Source organism: Triticum aestivum, chromosome 3A (assembly GCF_018294505.1).
Source record: "Triticum aestivum cultivar Chinese Spring chromosome 3A, IWGSC CS RefSeq v2.1, whole genome shotgun sequence".
Classification (NCBI taxonomy): domain Eukaryota; kingdom Viridiplantae; phylum Streptophyta; class Magnoliopsida; order Poales; family Poaceae; genus Triticum; species Triticum aestivum.
Window position 1 is genome coordinate 327729192 of NC_057800.1, and position 18537 is coordinate 327747728.

An 18537-nucleotide genomic window follows, 5' to 3' on the forward strand; every position below is an offset into this window, starting at 1 on the left:
TCTCATGCATGTTTGAACAATTGAAAGCCACTGTATATGACAATTTTAATAAATGGCATTTGAAATGCCTTACATGGAGTTTGAATTTGAATCTTGTGTTCAAATCAGCTTCACTCAAATTGTTACTAGTTGCATTAGTCCAAATCATAGCATATTGCCATGTCATATTCATGCATCACATTGTTGCATTGCATTGATTGTGTTCCTTCTCTGTTGCCGATATTTGTTCCCTCTCGATAGATGTGTTCCCACGATGAGTTCGATGACACTGATGAAGAGCTATATTATCTTCAGAAGTGCCAGGCAAGCAAAACCCCCTTGTTCATTCTAATGCAATCCCACTCTCTCACATCTGCTGTCTTTTACTGCATTAGGACAACAACACTTCAACTGTTACCTACTGCGGTAGTTGAACCCCTTTCCTCTGCATGACCTGTCATTGCCACAGTAAATAGATGAAACCCACTAGCATGAGTAGGAGTTGTTCGAGCCCTGATGTGCCTACTCATTCATGCTTGTTTATCATGCCTGCAACTGCTTACAGTTGAGTTGGGTCTGATTCATCGGGGATAAATTGGAATGGTGATGAACATGTCCTACTATGTGTGAGCTAAGTGTGTGAACACGATTTGGTAAAGGTAGAGGTGAGAGGCCATGTAGGAGTACATTGTGGGTTGTCTCATTGAAGCCGTCCTTAGGAACTGAGTTCTGTGTTTGTGATCCATGAACAACTACTACCACACGTTGGGCCCTGAAATATGACCTCGCTCGACTTATTAACCGCCGATGCCCTCTTTCCAGGAGTTGCAACTAGTTTCTGGTCTTTGTAGGACATGTGTTGGAGGCCGTGCGCAGGACTCACCCTAGGGGTGGGCTATGATGTGGTAGATACACTGTGGCATAGTGTACCGGGCACCCATTTGGTGTCTCGGGAACCCTGCACACATCGTTTGAGGCTGTGAGCGAAACCTCGGCCAGATCTCCTTGCGGATGGAACCCGAATAGGCGATAAACCTGGACTACAGACTTGTGTGGTTAGTCAGGTCGTGGTCTACACCCACGTCGGCTTTCGCTTGAAGTCTGCCGAGCACAGGTCATGTGCAGACGCTAAGTGGTGGAAACATGTGTGAATAAGTACACCCCTGCAGGGTTATAAATGATATATTCGAATAGCCGCGTCCGCGGTAATGGACTTCTGGGTTGCCTATAACAGTTCATAGACAAGTGAAAGTGGATACTCTAAAATACGCAAGATAAGCGTGAGTGCTATGGATGGCGTGCTCGTAAGGAGACGGGAGCAGATCCGTAGTGGTGTATTGATTGGTGAATATGTGGACTCGTGTGCGCCACCTCAAAAGAGTTACTTGCAGTCGTAGTTCTGGTTAGCCACTGAGTCAAAGCTGGCTTGCTGCAGTTAAACTCCACCACCCCCTTTATTGATATCGATGCATATGTAGCTAGTTCTAATGTAAGTCTTGTTGAGTACATTTGTACTCACATTTGCTTAATTTAAGTTTTTGAAGAGAGACTTCAGTCTCGCTAGTAGTTTTGCATGGACTTCGACGTTTAGCTTGATACCTCAGCTACGATCTTGTTCCCTTGGCAGGATCTGGTAGATAGTCAAGCTTCTCAGCCTTTTTCATTTGTAGATGTATGTACTCACACATGTTAAGCTTCTGTATGTGCTTTGACTTGTATGCTCTGAATGTTGGGTCATGAGACCCATGTTTGTATTATCTGACTCTTCGGAGACTTATGAATAAATACTTGAGTCATAGAGTTTTGTTGTGATGCCATGTTGTATTTACACATATCGAGCATATTGTGTGTATGATTGAAATGCTTGGTATCTGTGGGATCCAACAACCTAGTTGTCTATCCTTGGTAGCCTCTCTTATGGGGAAATGTAGTCTAGTGCTTCCACTGAGGCTAATAGGACTCCGGTAAACCGGGCTGTAGCAGACTACCATGGCTTAGTGGAAGGACTAGAACACATTTCCCCATAAGAGAGGCTACCAAGGATAGACAACTAGGTTGTCGGATCCCACAAATACCAAGCATTTCAATCATACACACAATATGCTCGATATGTGTAAATACAACATGGCATCACAACATAACTCTACCACTCAAAGTATTTATTCATTAGGCTCCGAGGAGCCAAGTATTACAAACATGGGTCTCATGACCCAACAAACAGAGCATAAAAGCAACAAGTGGAAGCATAAACATGTTTGAGTACAGACAACCACAAATGAAAAAGGCTGGGAAGCCTGACTATCTACAAGACCCTCCCAAGGGTACAAGATGGTAGCTGAGGTAACAAGCTACTCGTCAAAGTCCAAGTGGAATTACTAGTGAGACAGATGTCTCATCTGCAAAACATAAATTAAGCAAACGTGAGTACAAAGGTACTCAGCAAGACTTTCATCAGATCCTATCATACATGCATTAGTATCAAGAAGGCAAGGTGGGGTTTAGTTGTAGCAAGCCAGCTTTGACTCAATCGCTATCTTGTTCTACGACTACGAGTAAGTTCTTTGAGGTAGGAAAGCGCACACGAGTCCACTAATCACCACATCAATACGCTACTATGGATGCATTCCCGTCTCCCTAGGAGAAGGCCATCCATAGCACTCACACTTGTCTTGCGTATTTTAAAGTATCCACTTCAAGTTGTCTATGTATCACGTAAGCATCCAAGAAGTCCATAACCGCGGACCCGGCTATTCGAATAGATCATAATAACCCTGCAGGGGTGTACTTCATCACACACGCTCTCGCCACTAACCGCCATGTACATGTCATATATCTCGGCAATCTTCAAGCGGAAGCCTGGCGAGGGTGTCGGCCACGACCTGACTAACCACGCAAGACTCTAGTCCAGGTCTATCGCCTATTTGGGTTCCATCCATAAGGAGATCCGGACGGGGTTTCGCTCACGGCCCCAAACGATGTGAGTAGGGTTCCCAACCCCATCATCCGGGTGCCACTTAGTACACCTTGCCACTTGTGCCTAGTCTGTCGCAAGCCCACCCTGCCGGGTGCCACTTGGTAGAAAAATAACACAACCTACAAACACCAGAAACTAGTTGCGACTCCTGGACAGAGATCAAGTTGGTTAATAAGTCGAGAGAGCTTGGAGCGCCTAGAGCCCAATGTGTGGTAGTAGCTAGTCATTGGACAACTTACACAGAACTAAGTTCTTAAGGACGGCCCCAATGAGAAAACCCACCATGTACTCCTACATGGCCTCTCACCGCTACCTTTACCAAATCATGTTCACACGCTTAACTCTCAGCATGAGAACATGGCATAACACTCCAATTCATTCCCAATGAATCAGACCTAACACAACTTTAAGTAATAGCAGGCATGGCATGGTAGGAACACAACATGGCTCAATCAACTCCTACACATGCTAGTGGGTTTCAACTATTTACTATGGCAATGGCAGGTCATGCAGAGGAATGGGTTCAACTACTGCAGCATAAAGTAGCAGTTGAATCGTTATTGTCCTAACGCAATAAAAGAGAGCATGAGTGAGAGAGTGGGATTGTATCGGAATGAACAAGGGGGTTTTGCTTGCCTGGTAGATCAATAGGGGGGCACTGCTCCTCTGACAGGTACTCTGGAGCACTCTCCGGAGCAGGACCTATCGAGAAGGACGGTGTCGACAATCAATACACAAGCATATGCAACAATATGATGCTTGAACATGGCATGCATATGTGATGTGGTTTGTGCTAATGCAGCCAGCAACAAGTTCAATGGAGCTCATTTGAATCAAGGATTCAAATGCAACTCCAAACTTAAGCATTTAAAATGCCCTTTATGTGTTTTCACTTATACAGTAGGTATAAGTTGGTTTGTCATGCATGAAACTAGTATAGATGGATAGATTGAATTTTTTGATAATTTTTCATATATAAATTATTTTAATCTGAGCTACGGTTGAAATTCTATGAATTTTTGAAGTTTAGAACATTTTCTGGAATTTCCTGATTTGTTTTAAAACCAGAAAAGAATAACTGCATCAGCATTGCGTCATGCCTGTATCAACAGTCAACGGCGCTGACCAAGTTAAACCTGACGTGTGGGGTCCACACATAAGTGTCACAATTAACTAACATGGTTAGTTAACACTAATACTAACCTAACTACAAATTAGCTGGGCGGGGCCCACATGTCAGTGTCAGGGGGAACTAGCTAAACGGTGATTAGCCTTAAGCTAATCACCTGACCCACGGGGCCCACCTGACGGGCCGACGAGGTCAAACCGTTCAAATCCGCCAGCGTTTAACAGCCGGTGAGGCCAAACGTGGCGGAGGGGCACGGAAATCGCCCCCCGGTGACCATTCGGGCGGTGGAGACCACCCACGCGAAGCCCAGGCTCGCGCACATCCACTGGGACACGCGGGAGACCATGGGGTGGTCGGAGCTCGCCAGAACAGAACTCACGGCAGCAGCCGGAGCACGGCCAAGTGCGGGTGAGGTGTTGCGGTGCACGGGGAAGCAAGCAGAGAGGCTCTACGGCCTCCTGGCATCACCAGGAACACGGTGACGCGTGCGGTTGCGGGCTGCGGTGGCTTGAGCGATGGCGGAGACATGGACGGCGGCGAGAAGCTACGGCCGAGGTGGGTAAAGGGCTACGGCATGGGAACAGCGAAACGAAGAGAGGGGAACGGTGCAGAAGCTCACAGCGATCTCTATGGCATCGTCAGCGAGCTCAGGGATGCACTGGAGGTGGCGGGGCTGTGAATACGATCTCCGGTGGCCGGAGATGAAGATGACAGCCATGACGGCTCTCCAGGGCTTCCCGCGTCGGGTGGCTTGACGGAGAGGTAGACGGAGACGTGGCGGAGCTTCTCGACACGAGGAGAGGGCGAGGGGGAGGCAGTAGCTACGACAACGGTGAGCGGCGGTCACAGCAACACGTGGGCGGTGCGAGAGGGAGAGACAGAGGAGAGAATGAGGCTGAGGGAGAGTGAAAGAGAGGTCGAGGGGTTGCGTGGCGCTCGTAGCGGCCTCCAGCAGCAGCGGCAAGCAGGACCTGGCCGAGCACGTGCGTGCACGCCGCAGCCACATGCCCTCCTGCCTACTGGCACGAGGTTTGGGGTGACTAGAGCTTGGGCCTCATGGGCTAGCAGTCCACTGGGCCGGCCAGGTATGTCTAGGTAAGGGTTTTTCCCTATTTCTCTATTTTGTTTTCTTTCCTATTTCTGTAATTTGTTTTGATTTAGTTTTAAGAACTAAATCATTTTTGTTGCCTCTGATAATTTTTGTAGGGACTAGTTGGATTAATCCAAAGCCCTTCACCAAAAATCAAAAGTATTGGAGCTACTAAATATTTTATATGAATTAATAGCCCCAATTCAAATGATGAACATTTTTGAAGGCCATTTGGAATCACTAAAAACATTTTTAGTTGGACCTGCTGGATTCCTTTTGATGCTAGGGTTTGAACATCCCCCATTCCAAGTTCATTTGAAATTTAAACATGATGCAGACAACAGTGGCTAGCCTAGAGCATACCAGAGCTAGGGATATGACAACTCGCCCCCACTCGAAAGAATCTTGTCCCGAGATTCAGGAGTTGGCGGAAAGAAAGTGGGGTACTCAAGTCGAAGACGATCTTCATGCTCCCAGGTAGCTTCTCTCTTGGAATCATGAGACCATTGAACCTTGAGAAACATGATGTTGTGACGTCGAGTGACACGGTCTGCTTGATCCAGAATATGAACGGGGTACTCCCGATAAGTGAGGTTATCTTGGAGATCAAGCGTTTCGTGGTCCACTCCACGGATGGGATCTGAGAAGCAACGCTTGAGTTGAGAGACGTGGAAGACATCATCAACTCAAGAAAGATGTGGGGGTAGTTCCAACTGGCAGGCAACCACTCCTCGTTTAGCGAGAATGCGAAAAGGACCAATGTAACGAGGAGCCAACTTGCCCTTGATACCGAAATGATGGGTACCATTCAAATGAGTAACCCGAAGGTAAGCCTTGTCGCCAACTTCATAAGCCACTTCCTTATGACGATGGTCATAGTGGCTCTTTTGACGAGATTGGGCTATTTTCAAATTCTCAGGAATAATGCGAACTTACTCTTCTGCTTCCTGAATCATATCCGGTCCAAAGAATTGTCTTTACCTAGTTTCTGATCAGTTCAAAGGTGTTCGACATCTTCGTCCATAGAGAATCTCAAAAGGAGCTTTCTTCAGACTAGATTGGTAGCTATTGTTATAAGCAAACTCGGTGAAAGGAAGGCACTTCTCCCAATCCATACCGAATGAGATAACACAAGCTCTAAGCATGTCTTCGAGAATTTGGTTGACCCTTTCCACCTGACCACTTGACTGAGTGTGGAAAGCGGTACTGAAGGAAAGATTGGTTGCCATGGCAGTCTAGAAACTTTTCCAGAAATGAGAAGTGAAAAGACTACCACGGTCTGAATTGATCTCTAGTGGTACACCATGAAGTGACACCATTCGAGAAATATATAAGTCAGCGAGCTGACTAGCAGTGATATTCTCTCGAACAGGTAGGAAGTGAGCCACTTTGGAAAGATGTTCAATGACTATGAAGATAGCATTATTCCCTCTCTTGGTCCTGGGAGAAGCCGGTGATGAAGTCCATACCAACTTTATCCCATTTCCACTCGGGAATAGCTAGAGGCCGAAGGTGCCAGCAGGCCTTTGATGCTCTGCCTTAAAGCGATGACAAACATCACAGTTAGCAATGAACTAAGCAATTTATCTCTTCATCCTAGTCCACCAGAACCTCTGGCATAGGTCCTGATACATCTTAGTACTACCAGGATGAATCATGAGAGGAGATTCATGAGCCTCCTTAAGGATCAGTTGTCGAAGATGTTGATTCTTGGGAACTACCAGGCGGTCCTCAAAGAAAACAACACCTCGATCGTCCCTTGAGAAGCAACCAACAACCCCCTTATTAATGTGTCTCTTGATCCGGGAAATTCCCGTATCTTGCTTCTGAGAAGAGATGATTTGATCCACAAGAGTAGGTTTCTCCACCAAGGTAGAAAGGAATCCGTGAGGAGCAATGTGAAGGTTAAGCTTACAAAATTCCTCATGGAGAAATGGTTGACCCTGTTGCAACATGAGATTGTTGCAATAGGACTTACGACTTAGTGCATCAGCCATGACATTTGCTTTGCCTGGGGTGTAAGTAATCCCTAAATCATAATATGAGATCAACTCCAACCAACGTTTTTGCCTAAGGTTCAAATCTGGTTGGGTGAAGATATACTTGAGACTATGGTGATCGGTGTAAATCTCGCAACGCTTACCAAGAAGGTAATGACGCCATGTCTTAGGTGCATAGACTATGACTGCAAGCTCTAGATCATGTGTAGGATAATTATCTTCATGTGGATGCAACTGTCGAGATGCATAGGCAATCACATGGCGATCTTGCATAAGAATGCAACCCAGTCCCTGTCGTGAGGCGTCACAATAGATAATAAAGTCCTTAGTGAAATCCGGTGGCACAAGTATGGGAGCAAAAGTCAAGCGTCTTTTCAGTTCCTGAAAACTGTGCTCACACTCTGGGGACCATTCAAACTTTTTATCTTTCTTGAGAAGTTCCGTGAGAGGTTTCGCCACATTGGAGAAGTTTTCAACAAAGCAGCGACAATAACTAGCTAGACCAAGGAAACTCCTAACTTGTTTAACTGTTTCAGGCGGAGTCCAATCAAGAACGGCTTGAACTCTCTCAGGATTGACAGCAATGCTCTTACCAGATATCACGTGGCCCAGGTACGTCACTTATGGCAACCAAAATTCACACTTGGAGAACTTGGCATAAAGGCGGTGCTCTCTGAGTTTTTCTGACACAAGTCTAAGATGTTCGGCATGCTCTTCCTCGTTCTTCGAGTAAATAAGAATATCATCAAGGTAAACCATGACGAACTTATCTAAGTACTCCATGAAGATCGAGTTCATCAAGCGGGAGAATGTAGCTAGAGCATTGGTTAGACCAAAGGACATGACAGTGTACTCGTACTAGCCATAACGAGTGACAAAAGCCGTCTTAGGAATGTCCCCATTTCTAATCTTGATTTGGTGGTAGCCTAACCTCAAATCCATCTTGGAAAAGACGGAGGATCCAGAGACATGATCATACAGGTTGTTGACCCTAGGGAGCAGATACTTGTTCTTTATCGTGACCAAATTAACGGGACGATAATCTACAACCATTCGGTCTGTACCATCCTTCTTCTAAACGAAGAGGATGGGGCAAGCCCAAGGAGAAGAACTAGGACGGATGAAACCCTTTTGCAAGGACTCATCAAGCTGTTTCTTAACCTCAGCTAGCTCTAAGGGTGCCATCTTGTATTGTCTCCTAGAAATTGGTCTCTCTGTAACCCGGTAAAGTGGATGTCATGGCCAACACACCCAGCCGAAAGACCTATTATTGTAGTAACTTGATTGAGGAAGTTGGCCACCTCCCCACAAGGATTTTGTAGGATTTACTCCAGTAGTTGTTCCTTATGGATTCTTGAGCTCCCGGAGTCCGCCCTGCTACTTGATGTTCTAGATACCAAACCATTTCAATGAATAGGTTACGCTAGCACATCAAGGAGAACATTAGAAGCGGGGTGCTAAATGTTTCTCGACCGATCATCCAGATTTTGATCCCTTGGCCTCGCTAAGGTGAAATCTGAGAAGGCATTATCTTCCCTTGCATCTACATCCTCCACCATTATTCATCATGGTAGTATGTTGTGTTGCCAGGATCCTTGACACGGATATTGGTAAAACTTGATGAATATGGAAATGCTTAAGTTCTTGAGAGCACGCGCAAGCATTAGGTGTCATCATCGGCACTAACTGGGATTGGTCCCAGTTTCCTCGGTTATGCTATAACCTTTCCAATATTGAATTCACTCGCTACTGTTGGGTTTCTCCCCAGTTACTAGAATCATTCCCATCATTTGCATTTTGTTCCCAGCTTGCACCTCCATTGTGTCATGCTTTCGTACCCCGCCAAACGATTGTTGGTGAATTGCCTTAGGTTGGTATAGAGAATTTCAATGATCTCTGAATCAAAAGTAATTCTTTTTGCCACCTTAGGTAATGATTCTACGAGTCACCTCCTCCAACATGTCTCATTAGGATATCATGGCAACTCAACTCCTCGCTACGTTGACAACCGTTCACCACCTTCTTAAGTGTGCAATTGTTGCCTACCTAGTGAACCTTCGTCATCCATCTCACTTCATTCCTTTGGATCTATGTTTCATGTCTCAGCTCGAGAGATGTTTCAATGTATCACTCCATGGGTTGATCCTGAATTGTTCGATCCTCGAGAAGATCGATTCTTCTAGAGTTTTCCTTTTTCTCTCGTTTTCGGGTTGGTTGAAGTTTCCGAAGCAAGACGTCAAGACAAAGAAGGTGAAGAATCAACGTTCTTACGAAGGGCAAATGGATCATGATGATTGTGATAGTTTTGTGACCCCCTTTTCCTCTTACCTCATGTCTTGAATATCGGGACGAGATTCTTGTTTAGTGGAGGTGAGTTGTCACAACCCTAGTCAGCGCTTGCATTAGAGTGATGCATCATGTTTATATTTCCAGAAACTGGAAATGGGGATGTTCAAACCCTAGCACCAAATGAAATCCAACTAGGATCAAAATGAAATATTTTCCCAATGAAACTGAAATGCCCTTCAAAAATGTTCATCACTTTTGTCTTGGTCTAGAACCTCTGGAAAAATGGTGCACATTTTTCTTGGACATCATAAGGTCACTGGATTAAATCATATGCTATTTGCATTTGGACAGTTAAATGCTATAAAATACTTTAAATGTCCAAATAATCTTAATCCAAAATGTTTCCTGTTGGATATATTCTATATTGTAGGCATGAGTAGTTTGATGATTTTTGAAAGTGCTTAGGCATTTTTAGAAAAGCAACAAACCTACAGAAAGAAAAGAAAAACAAAGTAAAAAGGGAAACTAACTTACGTGGCCACCTACCTGGCGTATCCCACCTGGCAGCCCGTTTGGCCGGCCCTGCTCACCAGGGGCAGGGAGGTCTTCTTCCTCCCACTAGTCGGATGCACAACGCGTTCCCGACGCGCGCGCGGCCACCGTACTACACCTCCTGCTTGCCGCCGAGCCCCTGGACGCATGGATGAACGCCCCGGTGTCGTCCCGATCCGCTCGACCTCTCTCACTTTCCTCTCCCCCTCTCTCTCGCTTCCCCGTCGTCTTGGCCGAGGCGCTCATCGCCACCGACGCCGCTCAACGCGGCCACAGCCATCACCTCCCCCCTGTCATGTCCACCAGCACCGTCGTTGAGCGCCGCCTCTCCAAGCTGAAGGAACCGAGCCCAGACGCCCTGTGGAGCCTCCTACGCCCTTGTCTTCATCGTCGGCTACCCGAGATCACTGGCAATGCCACGTCGCCGTCCGGCCACCCCCGAGCCCGCTGTCGCCACCAAACGACGCACTATGAGCACCGCCGCTTTTCCCCTCTTTCCTCGTTGTCGGTGTCAAAACCAGCGGATCTCGGGTAGGGGGTCCCGAACTATGCATCTAGGTCGGATGGTAACATGAGGTAGGGGACACGATGTTTTACCCGGGTTCGGGCCCTCTTGATGGAGGTAAAACCCTACGTCCTGCTTGATTAATATTGATGATATGGGTAGTAGAAGAGTAGATCTACCACGAGATCAAGGAGGCTAAACCCTAGAAGCTAGCCTATGGTAGATTGTTGTTCGTCCTACGAACTAAAACTCTTCGATTTATATAGACATTGGAGAGGGCTAGGGTTACACAGAGTCGGTTACAATGGTAGGAGATCTACATATCCGTATCGCCAAGCTTGCCTTCCACGCCAAGGAAAGTCCCTTCCGGACACGGGACGAAGTCTTCAATCTTGTATCTTCATAGTCCAGGAGTTCGGCCAAAGGTATAGTCCGGCTATCCGGACACCCCTAATCCAGGACTCCCTCAGTAGCCCTTGAACCAGGCTTCAATGACGACGAGTCCGGCGCGCAGATTGTCTTCGGCATTGCAAGGCGGGTTCCTCCTCCAAGTACTTCATAGATGATTTTGAACACAAAGGTAGTGTCCGGATCTGCAAAATAAGTTTCCACATATTGCCATAGAGAGAATAATATTTACACATATCTAATCTGCTGACGTATTCCGTAGCATGAGATCACACCACGGCCAAGTCTTTATTCGAATCGTTTTACTGTCCCACCTCAGCGCGTTTAGCGAGGCGGTTTGCTTGGCATGTCTTGGGAGATAAGCGAGTTTTACCAGGCTGGTGGGGGCGCATAGTCGCGTCCGCCCATATAAGGGGATAAGGATCCACCTTTTCATCCACGCCTTCTTCCTCCTTTGCCTATCCCTTTTCGCGCACTCGAGCTCCAGCGCCCAAGTCCGCACACCCCACCTCAACCTTCTCCAGCCATGTCCGAAGAGGGAGGCAAGTGGATGGTCTCCTTCGTCACGGAGGGACATATCAAAAGACTGAGGAAGGCCGGATACTTGTCTAACGACATTGCGCACCGGCTTCCCGAAGAGGGGCAGCTCATCCCCACCCCTAGGCCCCATGAGAGGGTGGTGTTGCTCCCCCATTTCCTCCGCAGACTGGGCTTCCCTCTCCACCCATTTGTCCGGGGGCTCATGTTCTACTATGGCCTGGATTTCCATGATCTAGCCCCGAACTTTGTCGTCAACATCTTGGCGTTTATCGTCGTGTGCGAGGCTTTCTTCCGCATCCGCCCCCATTTCGGCTTATGGCTCAAGACTTTCAATGTCATGCCGAAGGTGGTGCACGGCACCCAAGCGGAGTGCGGAGGCTCCATGGTGGGTAAGATGCCCAACGTCCTATGGTTCGAGGGCTCCTTCGTGGAGTCCCTAAAGGGGTGGCAATATGGGTGGTTTGACATCACCGAGCCGCGCGACCCTGAATGGGTCGCAACCCCCGAGTTCCGATCCGGACCCCCTACGCGGCTCGCCTCCTGGAAAGAGAAGGGCCTATCGTGGGGTAAAAAAGGAGAGCTGACCGGACTCCAAACATGCGTCCAAACCCTGGTGGACAGGAAGCTCAAACTTTTCAACGTAGTCCAGGTTATGCTCATCCGCCGGATCCTCCCGTGTCAACAACGGGCTTTCAACCTGTGGGAGTTCGACCCGGCGTGACACCGAACTCTGAGTAGGCTCTTCGACACGATGTACGAAGATGCCTGGAAGGTGCTTTTCAAGGGCGCCGAGGCCCCCGCATCTGCTACTAAGGATCGCGGATTCAGCACGCAGCGTCACGCTCGTGCGGTAAGCTGCGTTTACCTTTTACAGGGTATTAGTTTTTCATAGTTTGACTCCATGCGGGATCTAAGCTCCCTTACCTTTGACAGGATTGGCAGGAGACGTCCGGACAGATCAACTGTCCGGCTCCTTTGCCCGAAGGCCCAGCGGAGGCTCGCTTGGCGAAGCTACTGGTTCCGGCACCTTACGTGGTGCCGGAGAAGAAGGCCAAGAAGAAGGCCACGGGGACTCGAAAGAGTGCCCAGCACCAGGACGTGACGGATTCATGATCCGACGACTCCAAGGCGCACTCCTCTCATGAAGACGAGAAGGAGGAAGTAGAGACCTCTCCCCCTCCAGCGGGGGGAGGGAAGAAAAGGAAGGCCGCCCCAACCGGGCAGGCCGAAGGGTCCAAGAGGGGGAAGACCCCTCCTCCGGACTACTCCACCAACGCCAACGACGGCGAAGAGGAGTGGCCGCACAGGGCCAAGCCCCTGGCGAGATCGTAAGAATCCAGATACCAGAGTGATTCATAGTATTCCCCCATTGCATAGTTTTTCCTTACGTCGAACATGATTGTGTAGTCCGCCCAAGGTCGGGCTCGACGAGTCGTCGAGCGGCTCCCTGGATTCTTCGGATGTGAATTCGCTTCCGACGGCTTCCTCCCCCCAGCCTACGGACGGCGCCGAGGTGGCGTCCCAACAGGTTCCAAGCCAGGAGGAGGTGGTCCTGGAGGCACCGCAAGGCAACCTCCCAGACTCCAGGCGTAAAGGGGATAGAACCCCCAAGGGCTCCAAGTCTGACTTTGAGCTGGACACCGCGCCGGAACCTTCAACGGTTCCGGACTCCGGTAGGCAGCCTCCTTCCAAGAGGAGCAAGCCTACCGAGCTCGTGACCTCCGTCCAACCGGAGGCACCGGACAGTTTGCTGGAGACGCTTAACGGCGCCTCCATCAACGAGGAGCACCGCACTATTATGAGTGCGATTATCCAGAAGGTTCAGTCCGCCAAGAGCGGACTGACTGAAGCCTGTGCTAGCCTTCTAACAGGCTTTGAGGTAAGTAAAGAATATGTAAAAATATTACCGCATAGACAGTAGCCCCTGATGCTCTGTTCGGCGTTCGGAAAGAAAAGCCGAATAGAGGATCTAATAACATTCGCAGGAGTCTAACATGATCAAGTCAATATGCGTATGCAGGCTTCGCTGATGGCCTCCGCCACACTGACTGCGGAGGTGGATATGCTGAAGCAGAACCTCGAGCGGTCCGAGCAAGAGCTCGGCCTAGCCAAGCAGCAGCTCGAGGAGAAGGAAGGTAAGAAATACCTTATTGAAATATGTGAAAGGTGCAATTGCAAAAAGTGACAGGATTAACGCGGCTATTGTAGGGGCCACAACTGAGGTGGCGACCCTTAACCAAGCGCTGTCCGAGGCCGAAAAGAGGGCGGCCACGGAGCGCACCGAGCGGGAGAAGCATGAGACGTAGGTTGGCGAGGTGCGGTAAGAGCTCTGGGCTCTCATGAAAAAACATGAGAGTTTGGAGCTTGACTCGAAGACGCGAGAGTCTGAGCTCGCGGCGGCCATTGAAGATGCCAAGTCAGCCAAGGCCGAAGCCCAGAAGGCCCTCCAGGAGGTTGAGGCAATAAAAAAGATAGCGGCGGGTAAGACATTCTTTATGCAAAGCAAGCACGTAAAAGTGAATTACTTGTCACTTACCCGAATCCGGAGCTCTCCAGGAGCATTCGCAGACTTGCCCCGTAGCGTGTCGGATGCCGCCGCCTTCTACCGAGCCGAGGTGGGAAGCTCGACGGAGAAGGTGTTCTCGTCTCAGTATGCTGAGGCCGAACACCCAGTGCCCTTAAGCGACCAGCTCAAACAACTGGTCGAGCTCCATAAGGTGGCCGAACAGGCCATGAAGGGCCTCATAGTCCGACTGTGGCCTGGAGAGGCCATGCCTAGGAGCTACTTCGGGCTGGTGAGGCGGCTGGTGGAGGCCTGTCCAAGGCTCGAAGTCATCAAGCGCTCTGTATGCATCGAGGGTGCCCGTAGGGCGCTTGCCCGTGCGAAGGTGCACTGGGGCAAGCTGGATGCTGAGAAGCTTGTGAAGGATGGGCCACTGCTGGGCAAGGAGCATCGCAGGCCCGAGATGTATTATGAGGGCGTTCTGAAGGGTGCCCACCTTATGGCGGATGAATGTTCCATGAATGTAATTATTCGGTGAACTTGCTCGTTTTGTCCTGTGCGCTGAAAACTTCTTCATGTGCGCTAAGCAATGCTTTTTGAATTTAAAATATTACCTTCTGTGCGTCCGTTTATCAAATTTGAGAGATGGCGAGTCATCGGCTTCTGCCCCCATCGCACGAGTGCTGGGGTGTTCTAGATAAACATGAGCACTCTTTTTCCCATTCTTGGGTCCTTCGAGGGAGGTGCTCAACACAACGAACAAGGCAATCGGACTATAATGCTTGAACACTCTCACTTAGCCATAGAATTCTATAATTTTAAATTTCGGCGAAGCCCCTAGTGTTCGGAAGACCGAGTTCGGGGCGCTATCCATGCCTAGGCCGGACAAAGCCGACTCCTCGCTCTAAGCGGCATAAGTCTTTAGGGACTCGAAAACCTCTCAAACATCGACCAGCTCTCGCCTCATCATGACGGTCAGTTTTAGCTTTCTCTACTCAGGTGCTTAGCCCAGCTCAACTGGGGCACAATCGCAGTAGTTCTCCTAGTGCTACCTTAGCCGATATAACGGAACGTAAGTACCAAAACATAGGAGCCGGGCAAACCCAACTATTGACCCAAGACATGATTTGGAGCCGATGCATATAATGCTATAAGTTCGGGGTGCCGCACTTATGAAAGTGTTTGGACTTCTCACACCATGTTGTCGGGTACTTAAGCCCCTGGCGTATTGGCCATACCAAAGTGTACGGGTGCAACATGTCATTAATGAACATATATTCGTAAAAAAGAGGTAATGCAATAATAGACGGATGCTATGCATTGTTTATTTTAAATAAGCTGCGATCAAAGCAGAACAATACAAATAGTGCAATAAGAAAAAGATGGGACTATTTAACATGTCCTTTCCAGGGGCGAGCTGCGGAATGGTATGTAAAACAGGCATATTGCTTGTTATAGAGACCACCTTAGAGTTCCGTAGTGCGGCGTAACTTTCTGCTTCCCTGGTTGTATCGTTTGTGCGGCAATTGTACTGCCGGACAAGCCTTCCGAAGAATGGAGTCCTGAAAATAAGAAAAAATTAAGAAATCGGCAGCCCCTAGTGCGGTTTAAGCCGCGTTTCTGGCGTGCCGTGATGGTGCCCCTCCCCCTGTGCCCATGGTATTTCTAGAGCGTAGTTATGTATGCGCAACACTAGTTTCGCAAGTTCGCGAGGGCTAGGGTTGGGGCCGCATTGCTACGCTTGCTCGGAACGTGCCAGGCGGTCTTGTTGTAGGTTACTTCGGGCGCGCTTGACGGTGTCTGGACGTTTAATGGTCGGACCGTAGAATTGCCTTGAGAGGCTGCTTTGTACTTCCGCTGCGATAGCCGCCGTATGCTCCTCCATTCGGAGAGAGCGTTTGGTGTTTCCGTTGACCGTGATGACTCCTTGAGGGACTGGCATCTTGAGCTTGAGGTATGCGTAGTGCGGCACCGCATTGAACTTGGCAAATGCGGTTCGCCCGAGCAGTGTGTGATAGCCACTGCGGAATGGGACTATGTCGAAGATTAACTCCTCGCTTCGGAAATTATCCGGAGATCCGAAGACCACTTCAAGTGTAACTGAGCCTGTATAGTTGGCTTCTACACCTGGTATGATGCCTTTAAAGGTTGTTCTGGTGGGTTTAATCTTCGAGGGATCGATGCTCATTTTCCGCACTGTATCCTGATAAAGCAGGTTCAGGCTGCTGCCGCCGTCCATAAGGACTCTAGTGAGGTGAAATCCGTCAATGATTGGGTCTAGAACCAATGCGGCGAATCCGCCATGACAGATGCTAGTGGGGTGGTCCCTTCATCAAAAGTGATCGGGTAGGAAGACCATGGGTTGAACTTTGGGGCGACTGGCTCCATCGCGTATACGTCCCTTAGCGCACGCTTCCGCTCCCTCTTGGGGACGTGGGTTGCGTTTATCATGTTCACCATCCGCACTTGTGGGGGAAAACCTTTCTGTCCACTGTTGTTCGGTGGCCGGGGCTCCTCCTCATCATCGCTATGCAACCCCTTGTCTCTGCTTTCGACATTTAACTTGCCTGCCTGCTTGAACACCCAACAATCCCTGTTGGTGTGATTGGCTGGTTTTTGGGGGTGCCATGTATCTGGCATGAGCGGTCGAGTATTCGGTCCAAACTGGACGGGCCCGGAGTATTTCTTTTGAATGGCTTTTTCCGCTGACCGGGTTTAGAGCCTCTGAATCCGGCATTAACTATCGTATCCTCAGCATTGTCGTTGTTAATGCGGCGCTTTTGCTTGTTGCGACGTGACCTACCACTGCTGTCCTTGGTATCCGAATTACCAGGGCTCTTGGTCATGTTATTGCTGCAAGCTAGCCAGCTGTCTTCTGCCGCGCAAAAGCGGGTCATAAGCGTCATGAGGGCTGCCATATATTTCGGCTTTTCCTGTCCTAGGTGCCGTGCAAGCCACTCGTCGCGGATGTTATGCTTGAAGGCTGCTAGGGCCTCTGCGTCCAGACAGTCGATGATTTGATTTTTCTGGGTTAGGAACCGTGTCCAGAATTGTCTGGACGATTCCTCTGGCTGCTGAATTATGTGGCTTAGGTCATCGGCGTCTGGTGGTCGCACATAAGTGCCCTGGAAATTGTCGAGAAATGCGGCTTCCAGGTCCTCTCAACAACCAATTGATTCTACTGGCAAGCTGTTAAGCCAATGCTGGGCTGGTCCTTTAAGCTTGAGTGGGAGGTATTTGATGGCATGTAGGTCATCACCGCGGGCCATGTGGATATGAAGGAGATAGTCCTCGATCCATACCGTAGGATCTGTTGTGCCATCATATGATTCGATGTTCACGGGTTTGAAACCCTCGGGGATTTGATGATCCATTACTTCATCTGTGAAGCATAGTGGGTGTGCGGCGCCTCTGTATTGGGCTACATCACGATGCAGCTCAAACGAGCTTTGTCTACTGTGTTCGGCCCGGCCGGATTTACTGTATCAGGCATGACGAGTACCATCTCATGTCGTGGGGCGCCCACGTGATCCGTATATCGATCTTGTTTGCCTTGCCTTGTCCTCCAATATATCTCGCAGGTCTGGCGCATTTTCCCATGCCTTGGTGGTTTTTGAGCGGCGCCGGGGTGCGGCTTGAGTGGAGGGTCGAGAGGCCTCTCTGTCGCGGCCACGGGGTGGCCGGTCGGCCGCATCATGCGTTGGTGATGTAGGTTTAAGTGCTTCCTCTTCTAATTGGGGTAGCAACCTGCGCTTTGGGTAGCTCTTGGAGGGGCATTCGAGTTCATACTCTTCGGCCGCAAGGACTTCAGTCCATCTGTCGGCTAGCAAATCATGATCAGCTCTAAGCTGTTGTTGTTTTTTTTCTTGAGGCTGCTCGCCATGGCCATAAGCCTGCATTTGAAATGCTCTTGTTCGACGGGATCCTCCGGCACGACAAATTCGTCGTCATCGAGGCTTGCCTCGTCTTCGGAGGGAGGCATATAGTTATCGTCCTCGACCTCTCTGTCTGTCGCTCTCTCATGAGGGCTGGCTTCTCTATCCTCCTGTGCTGAATCTTGCTGGAGGTGGTTGTCTTCGGCACTGTCCGGGGTGTTATTATCCCGCGTGCCGGAATCACCGTTTTTGTTTTGGTGGGATTTAGAGCGGCGCCGCTGACGCCGGCGCTTAGGCTGCTTCTTGGAGGTGTCATCCTCCGCTGTTCCATCGCCATTGCCTTCTTTTCGGGTGTCCACCGTGTATATATCATACGACAAGGTGGCTTTCCAGTGCCCTATAGGCGCTGGTTCTTGATCGTCTCATGCATCTGAATCCATACTGTCGATGTCTTCGGAGTCGAAGTCGAGCATGTCGGTTAAATCATCGACAGTGGCTATGAAGTGGGTGGTGGGTGGGCTTTGAATTTCATCATCATCCGCATCCCAACCTTGCTGACCATAGTCCGGCCAGGGCTCTCCTGACAAAGAGAGAGACTTTAGTGAATTCAGAATATTGCCGAAGGGCGAGTGCTGAAAGATGTCCGCGGCGGTGAACTCCATGATCAGCGCCCAATCGGGTTCGATCGGTCGG